The 9,388-nt window shown below is 49.3% G+C and overlaps 1 pseudogene; it reads right to left on the reverse strand.

The window, feature by feature from the left end:
• Positions 1–6,756: 6,756 nt before the first annotated feature.
• Positions 6,757–7,948, reverse strand: LOC139702867 (DNA repair-scaffolding protein pseudogene; annotated as a pseudogene).
• Positions 7,949–9,388: the final 1,440 nt, after the last annotated feature.

The following is a 9,388-nucleotide window of genomic DNA, read 5'->3' on the forward strand; positions in this document are numbered from 1 at the left end:
CAGAGCCTCCGGGCACCTGCCAGTGGCCTACCTCCTCCAGCCACTCAGGCCTGTCTGCAGCTACCACCCAGTTAGTCCACTCAGATCATCAGTCCATCAAGTGGATTAATACCCTGCGTTAATCACAGCTTTCACGATCGAATTATTCACCTCCTGCATTAGCTCCAGAGCTACGAAGCACACCTCATATCCAAAATGTAACAAGTGGCCATCTTCAAAGTGGACATGTCCTAAAGTGGGAGAGTTTTAAACATTAAATGAAGAGGAAGCACCAACCCCCAAGATGATGAGGTCAGAAAATCGAAATCATTCATACAAAACTGGAGAGACTGGCTTGGGAGTACCCAGGAGGAGAAGGTGGACACCTCAGCCCTGCCCAGGGGGAGAAGGTCACCTCAGCCCTGCCTCATCTGGTCCTACAGCTCCTGGGGCTGCATTCAGTGTCAGGTGTCACGGGCTGAGATTCTTGATAAACTGGGACCCTCCCAGGGGCGGGTTGTGGAAGTGCCCCTGTGGACATGCCCCAAGGTGACGTCCTGAAGTGAAGCAGACGATTCATCAGCTGTCCTGCAGACTGCCCGCTGTGCCTCCAGAGCTGGAGTTCCAGCGCCAGGCTCCCTGGAGAGAAGTGATGGAGGAGAGGAGAAAGTTTCAGTACTTGGTGAGGACTTCAGGAGAGGGGGAGGTCAAACTCTCAGGGAGACTGTGCAGTATTCAGGTGAGCACTGAACCAGGAGGTGGTGAAGGACCCATGCAGGACGGATCCCCTGGGCCTTCCCCACCCCAGAGCAGCCCAGGAGAGAGCTTTGAGGATGCAGGTGGGACTTGCTTCCCTCTAGACGTCCACCTCCTGGGAAGTCCACTCCCAGCAGGTCAACATCAAGGCCAAGAGGTCCTCCATCATCAGGGGTCTTGTTCCTGCCGGGTTGGGTTGGACAAAGAGGCCAAACATGTCTCCTGCTCTCTCCTGTGTGCTCCTCTCTCCTTCCCTCAGCCCCCTCTGCAAGTCCCAGGGGGCCGTTCCTGCTGGACCTTCCTGCGGGTCAAGGGCTTGAGCTACTGTGTGAGGTGTGGGATCCCTGAACACCTGGACACAGTAATCAGCCACAGGGAAGGTGTGGAGCTGGAGGGCACACGGTGCCCCCCCCTTCCCGAAGTGGAGCTTGGTGTCCCAGTGTGCCTGTCCTTAGGGAGCTTCAGAACACCCGGCATCTCCCACCTTGTCAGCAATGCTGTCTGAAGTCTAGCTGGCCGACGTTGGAAAGGAACTGAGGGTGACGAGGTGGCAGACACAGCCTCCTCCCAAGTCTCCGAGACCCCACTGAACAGGCAGCTGGCTGGGCAGGGCTGTGCTTGGGTCCAGCAACTGTCCACACCAGGGGAGCTGGGATGGGAAGTGTGACAGTGAGGAGGAGGTAATGAGATGGCCCAGCAGGGGAAGATGGCGGGAGTCTTGGGCTGGACCTCCATGGACCAGAGCTGTGACCCCCAGCAGGTCAGGCCCTGGCCTTGGAATCCCCACAGGCTCCCCTCGGGAGGCCATCCGGCTCTGAAGAGTCAGCCTCATTTCTCCACATTTGTGTTGTTGGGGAACATGATATCATACTTAGAGCAGTCGAGGCCGAGGGTTGGAAGAATCCATCGTGAAACCAATCACCAGAAAGCTTCTATTTTACAGAAAGAGGGAGAGGTAACATCTTACACAATTTTAAATTTTTATTAGTAAATCTGTGGCCAGGATGGATAAGTTTGTTTCATTCGTTGTTTAAATTTCATGAATGAACTAAGGTGGGTATTTCTTCTTTACTTGTTGTTGTCCAAACTCTCCTCCCCAGTTCAGAAAATTGTTATTTTGAATCTAGACTTAAAAATAAAAATGTGGCTTTTTGCATCATGTCATTCCAAGTATGTGACGTTTATTCAAATTTTCTTTCACTGTTTCAATCATGGACTTTCAAAGCAAGATAATCAGCACACACCCTGGAACACCGCCTCATTCTTAATAGGACTTTTGTTTTAGCCGAGTTTCTTAAGCTGATTAGTAAGAAGGATGGGATTTTAATTGGGGTCCCCGTTTTCTTTTAGTCTTTGGATACATCAGTTTTTTTCAACCCACACAATTAATCGGTGGTGAAAATCTTCCCAGGAATCGATCGTTTTGTTCCTTCTCTCTGGTGGAGAGAGTCGCCCAGTCCCGGTCAAGCAGGTTAGGGCTCTGTACAAAAGACATCTTAATGATGTCAAAACAGAGTGCACATTTCCTACCTTGGCACCAGAGAAAAGGGAAGAGTCTCTCTCTCTTTTTTTTTTTTTTAAGTAGCCAGTCTGTCTAAAGTATTCAGCCCTAACTTCATTATGAGTGGACTCACACAAATCCGCACAAGTGTGGGGGCTTTTGAGCGCTTCCTGCCTGGGCCCCAGAGCAGCAGTGGGAATGGACCCGCGGTCGCCGCAGGAATGCATTTACGATCATGCATTGCTTAAGTCTGTTTTTATTTCTCGTTTTATGGAAAATGCGGTGGTAATCCCTTTAGAATTCCCCTCGGTTTAAATCTCAGAGAGCGTTCTCGGCCGCCTCTTAAGGCCTCGAGAGCCCTTCACGTTGCGTAAGCCCATATTCAACAGGTAAAGCCCACTTTGTTCTATAGAGATGGCTGGAAATAATGTGAAATTAAAGATTTAATCTTCTGGGGGCAACGTAGCCTTTCCTTAGTCTGTCACAAAGAAACCAAGGAGTCTAGCACCTTTTCAGTAAGCAGAAAAGTCTTTGATTGGCAGGGCCCATTGCATTGATCCCCAAAACTATGTTGCTAAAAATTTTATTAATACAATTAGGCAAAGAAGCCACGACACAGTCTTAAATGTTGAGGGAGATTTTGTTTCATGATGAAGTTTGCTTCTATTATTAACCTAATTGACAGGATTTATGTGCAGGAGGAAAAAAGGAATCACGCTTTGGTGACAAATTAAGTACCTTTTTCCTGCTCACAGGAAAACCTGACCCTCCCAACACAAATTAGAAGTGGCCGTCAAAGCAACATTGACATGAGATGAGCAGAGATTACAGCAGGCTGAATACACTCTTTGTTGGTTTCGTCACTGTGCCTGCTATTAAACTTTTAAAAGAAATATTCTCTCTCTGGTTCATAATTTGAATTCATTTTTTTCAAACCATGGTAGGAAAATACCAAGGAATAATTATTAACTTTGCTTTTGGAAACCTGGTCCACATTCTTCCAGGGAGCCTGAGGGCAGGAAGGTCAGGTGGGAAGCCACTGCTGTGAGCCTCGCGCTTCTCTGGGCATCCCTGGGGATAACCCTTCCTGCCTCTTGGCAGAGCTGTGGGAAGGCGAAGCGATTGCCATTTTCTGGTGTGGAGGCTCAGGGACAGAGACCCACTGGATCCATGGAGGCAGAGACAACCCTGAGCTGGAACTTCCTCTGAGGTCCACCTGGGGGACACACTAGGGATGGGGCCCCTCGCCTTGTGTTTCACTGGCGGAACCCATGGCGGCCCTTGGTCTCTGGCTGGAGAAGAGGAGACTGCTTGTGAAGAACATCAGCTGCAGAATTTGCTGTCTGTGGGCTGGACGATACTTAGGACAGGTGAAGCTGTCAGGACCTCCTCTAGAAACCCTCCAACAGCATCTCAGCTGCCCTGTGGCCACATGCTGCAACCAGCACTCCAGTGAAGGCCTGCGCGGCCCCGCTGGGGAGCCCAGCCCAGCCCAAGTCCCAGTGCAGGACCACACCCACCCGCAGCGCTCACTGGCTGGAATGGCCTGAGCAGACTGATGACAACCGCGGATGCTGCGCTGAGCCCCTGGGAGACAGCACACAGCCAGGAGCACAGGACCTCCACATGGGGTGGGAGGGGCGGCGTCAGAGCTGGGCATCCTCCCTGGGGTCGCCTGCCTGCAGAACAGTCCCCGCCCTTGCTGCCATGGTGCCATTTGGGGCCGACCCCGTGGGTACCGGGAGGTATGGCAGATGTCTCTGACTCCTTCGCCTGGGCTCTCAAACGCTGTCCGTGGCGCATCATCGTGGAGAGTTTTGTTTGTGAAGACTGTCGTCCCAGCCCTGCAGGGTGGCTGTGCGTGTGCTGGGTGCCACGCAGAAGGCACACGTGAGGGCCGTGGGCTGGCGTGGTGGATCCCCTTCTCCACATGAGCTGCAGCTCAGAATGAAGCTGCTAAGACCATCAGCCGTGGGTGCCAACCATGGGCGCTCAGCCGAACACGGACTCCCACAGCCACTGGACCTTCAGGAATGGAGCCCCAGAAGCCGCAGCCCCACCCGACAGCAGACTTTGGCACTGGGGGTCGGTTGATGAGGACAGAGCGGGCACAGCTTGTTCATCTCAGCAAGTGCATCTAGGCCACTTGAAAAGGGGACGTTTATGGTTTCACTCTTCCGTGGGCTGGACTGGGCTCAGATGGGTGTTCCCAGGGCTCCACACCCCGGGGACTGAAGTGCCACAGCTGCCCTTCCCTCCCGGTCAGCAGCGCTGCAGGCTGGCACTGTCCCTCTCCCGTAGGCGAGTGTAGACATGCCCTCCCGTTCTGGTCAGGGGCCCGTGGAGGAGCCTGCGGGCAGGCGTCTGGGGAGCCCTTGCATTTTGCACATGGGCACTGAGAAGGCAGGGGCAGCCGGAACTCCAGTCTGTCCTGCTGTGGGGCCATCGTGCAGCGACGAATGGTACGTCGGGACTGAGCAGGGGATGTGGGTCCCGGCATCCCAGACCTCCTATGTGGGAGGAAACTGAAGGGTTGCCTTTCGCACACGACTGCTCCTGGGATTTTAGCTGCAGCTAAAAGGTTTCCAAACTGATAAAATATGACCAAGTTAGTTTTCTTTAAAAAAATGTTCTCCCTAATTATTTGAGAATTCAAGAAGGGCATGACTTGCTTTCCCTCTTCAGCAGCATCACTTTGGCCACATCCGTGGGTGTCCCAGGCAGGCTTTGGTGAGATCTCCTCGTGCAGGAGCTCATTCTGAACAACCACCCTGCGTACGCCTGCAAAGGGCAAGATTATCTTCGCTGGCACATCCACAAGGGTTGTTCTAAAAAGGCTGAGATTTTGCAGCACTCACCAGTTTACCGGGTTCATTAATAGTTCGCTGTAGTCTTGTGATTTATGCCTTATAAGTTTCTTTTTTTTAATAGTGAAAAATTTATTAATACCCAATTAATAAATGGGCAAATGAATTTAACAGATACATCTCAAAAGAAGAAATACAAATGGCTAACAAATATATGAAAAAGTGTTCGACATCTTTAGGAATTAGGAAAATGAAAACCAGATCTACATCTCACTTCTGTCAGAATGGCAGCCATTAAGAATACAAACAATAATAAATACTAGAGAGGATGTGGGGGAAAAGGAGCCCTTCCACGCTGTTGATGGTAGTGTAAATTAGTACAACCACCTTGGAAATCAGTATGGAGATTTCTCAAAAGGCTGGCAATGGAACCACCATATGATCTAGGTCTACAACTCCTTGGTATTTACCCTAGAGAATCAGAGTCAGCCTACTCTAGTGACATGATTCTAGCACACAATTCACAATAGCCCAATCTTGGAACAAGCCTAGGTATCTATCATGGATAAAGGATAAAGAAAATGTGGTCTATCTACACAATGTATTTTTATTCAGTTATAAAGAGGAATGAATAGAAATGGATAGAACTTGAGGGCATTATATTAAGCGAAATAAGCAGACCTCAGAGAGTCCAGGGTCATCTGCATCCTTTCACAGGTGGAAGCTGGAGAGGAAAAAGGAGAAGAGAGGTGGGGGGCATCTCATGAAAACCAAAGGGATCAGCAACTGAGAGGAAAGGGGCAGAGGGAGGGAGGGGGAGGGGGAAAGGGGACACACTGAGGAACGACCTTGGCCAAATTGTATTGCTAGACTGTGTGCGTGAATGAATTTGTGATCACAAATCCACCTTATGTTCGATTATGTGGCACCGATATAGTAATATGGAAAAGTTCCTCACTGAAGAGCTGTCCTGTCCCCCTTTGTCCCTTACCTACGGGTCCCTCCTTACTGCCCCCCCTGCCTGCTCCTTTACATTGACTGAACACCCTCGAGGAACTCTGGTCCCAAGGGTCTCACCTCTATGTGACTGGAGCACACTAGACTTCACTTTGGTCCTAAAGCAGAGTACTCCTGGTGGTCTCCACCTGGCTGGCTCCCCCGATGACGGCATTTGTAGTGCAGCTCCACAGTGTGATCAGTTCTGAAAAAAGATGGGGAGCCACAACCTCACCCCACTTACTCAGCTGCTCACACAGACTTGTTCCCCCCTCTGGCATGTACTCTTGTTAAGTGTCCACTGTCCTGTACCAAAACCAGATGAATCCTAGTCCCTGATCTCCGAGCGTTTATTTACAGTTAAATGGGAAGAGGGAAATAAAGACGACTCACGTGGGATAATTCTAAAGGCACTCACAAGTTATCAGAACTATGTACCATGTCTGGTCATCAGTCTCACTCTAAAACCGAGCACCTATGTGGATGTCCTTGTACGTGTCACCTTCTTTTGCATTTATTCAAGTCAGTGGGAAGATGCAGAATATTTATAATATCACAGCCAGGCAACAGGTCAGGAGGAAGTACCTCCTCATACACCACGTCTCTCAGGAAGGAGGGGGTTTGTTCAAAGGCTTGCTTGGGACCATCTGTCCGATTCAGCTTTCTGTGGAGATGGAGCTCACCTGGCTCAAGCACTCCAGAACCTTAGGTCAGACTTCATCTCGTGCTGTTTGACTTCTTGGCCACAGAGGCTGTGGCTTCATTTGGCCAACCCGCAGATAGTGCCAGGCCACGTGCGGTCTCCTGTGGCTCTTCTCCCTGCTGGCGTCTCAGCAGAGCCCACTCCAGAGCTGTAACGGGGCCCAGGTAGATCTGCATGCCCTGATGCCGCCTCTGCCAGGCAGTGGGTGAACTCTCTGCACCTCTACCTGGACCCCACTCCTGACCATGGACAGCTCCTTGGTTTTCCACCACGTCCAGGACAGAGTCCCTAAGGGGGGATTCAGCTGTGAAGTGATGCTTTGCCTTTTCGTGCCTGTTGTTCCAGTCTGTGCCTGTGGTGGCCAGGTCACTAGACACAGCTGACTTTCAGGTGAATTATTGGATAGATCCTTGATTTTAAACATCTGGGCCAAAGTGATGTTTCCTCTTGGAAGGAGCATGTCATGACATATAGTTTGTGAGTTGTTTCTGCACCTTCTTTCTGACAGAAATAAGTATTCAGAATAACAGGGCGACTTCCATTTGGGATAAGTTTTTGCCAGGGAGGAAGGATGTGGGTAACATCCTGGGGACATGCCCTGAGGTAACACGCAGTCTCCCGAGTAAGAGAACTTTCAGGCTGGCCCAGCAGCCACATCCCTGGAAGGGACAGCAGCTGTCGACCCCACTAACTGTTCACACATGGCAACCTGCACGGTGCATTCCTCGTGAAGCTCTAGAATTCTCACAGTTAATACACTAGATTTTCTACCTGAAACTGCCTTTTGGTAAGAAACACAATCATGTCTCCACAAAGAAATGGCAGATCTCTCGGTTCTGCAATCCGGTTAGTCTTTCTGCTAGTCCGCCCCTTAAGACATTCTTCTTCTTTGATGAGCTTCCTGAGTCCTGGGAACCTTGGCTGTCTGCTTTGGGGTGTACACAGACACTCTGTGGTTTCACTCTTGTGTTGGTCAGCTGTCCAGAACTTGTCTTGCATCAGAACCATATTCCATGTGGTGTTTGTGAGGGGGTTCTGAATCAATGAGTAGGACATTTTCTGAGCCATCTTCTTTGTTGCTGATGAATACTCCAAAATTTCTGCAGAAATTGGGTTAGGAAGCTCAGGTAGTGTCTCGTCACTTGTCAAAGAATGACCATTGCACAAGAGGCCCAGTCTGAGATGGCACCCTTCCCATCTTCCCATTCATTACACTCACCAGCACCTTCCCTGTCACTGTGGATCTCCCAGTCAATAAACTGTGATTCACCTTCACCGGCCCCACCTTCTGGACATAAAGTATTCCTGTTATGGAGCCTATCTATCATAGAGCCATGTTCATCCTCTCCCTGGGATTTAGGAAGTGTTTTGTCTTCATCTGACGGATCACTTCCACTGGAACTCCACGTTGTATCTGTGAGCTCCCTGGTATTCTTAGACGGGGTAGTTTCTTTCTTTGGTTTTGGAGCTAATTCAAGGTCCTTTTCTGTAAGAGTCACCTTTTCAGTTGTTAGTGTCTCTTCTACCACATGAGGACTTGAAGGCGGTCATCTGTAAATAAGAAAGTGGGTCCTCACCAAACATCAAGTTGCTGGCACCTTGATTTTGGACTTCTCATCCTCCAGAACTTGTGACTGCAAGGGTGGCCGCCGCGAGGCATCTCTGTAAGTTTCATTTCATTCTTTCAAATGAGTTTTCTGAGCATAAAAAATGATCGCCATCTTTTACTAAGCATTAGCACATGCCGAAGCCAGATCCAGCTGGGCCCGGTCCCTACCTGCACTTGTGGAATCCTGGGGCAGTCCCCCAGGTGAGCACTGTTACTGTGCTCATGTTGAGGAAACTGGGGCAGAGAAGAGTGACTTGCTCAACAGCCATCAGTAGGCGGCAGTGAGACTGGGATGCAAAACTGACTACAGTCTTGTCATATAAAAAACAGAAAAAATAAAAAATAAATGACAACATTTGGTTAATATTTTTAAAATACTGTCTTCAGTGATTTTAGGACATAACAACATCCATGCAAAATGAAGAATATAGTTTGTATAAGACATTTTATACTTTAATCTCTAATTAAGCAAAACCTTCAAGAACGTGGATTTTGACTTTTATTTACACGCTAATTTTGAAGAAAAAATGTCAATAAAAAAATAAAAACTGACCACAGTCTCATTTTGACCACAGTGCTCTGCCACCTCTGTGCTGAACACATCTCAGTCTAGGAACTCTGAGCTACCTATGTGGGTAAAGGTCTTTATCTTCAAGCAAAAACACCTTCCTTGGTTGAGCTAGACTCATTTTTTGTTAATCTTAATTTGAGTTTCTCTTTAAAAGAACACTAAGTGCAGACTTTCTGTGAAGCTATTTATTTGGAACTGGGTCCCAGGAAATACTACTGGAAGGAGGCAGCCATGAAGGATTCCTATCAAGCAGACAATCGTGTGGGCAAGTGGGAGTTGATTCTGCAGGGCAACTCCAGAGAACACTATGGAGGTGGCTGAGGCACGTCTCCAACTTCTGCAGGCATTGGCTGGAAGTTCTCCCTGGGCACTTCTGGTCTGCCATGTGCACTGGTAGGGTGGGATTCTGCCATCAAAGAAAGCATTCAGAAAGAGACCCAAGAGCTGGCATTTGGAGTGGGAGTGA

The sequence above is a fragment of the Marmota flaviventris genome, chromosome 1, assembly GCF_047511675.1.
Source record: "Marmota flaviventris isolate mMarFla1 chromosome 1, mMarFla1.hap1, whole genome shotgun sequence".
In the NCBI taxonomy this organism is placed as follows: domain Eukaryota; kingdom Metazoa; phylum Chordata; class Mammalia; order Rodentia; family Sciuridae; genus Marmota; species Marmota flaviventris.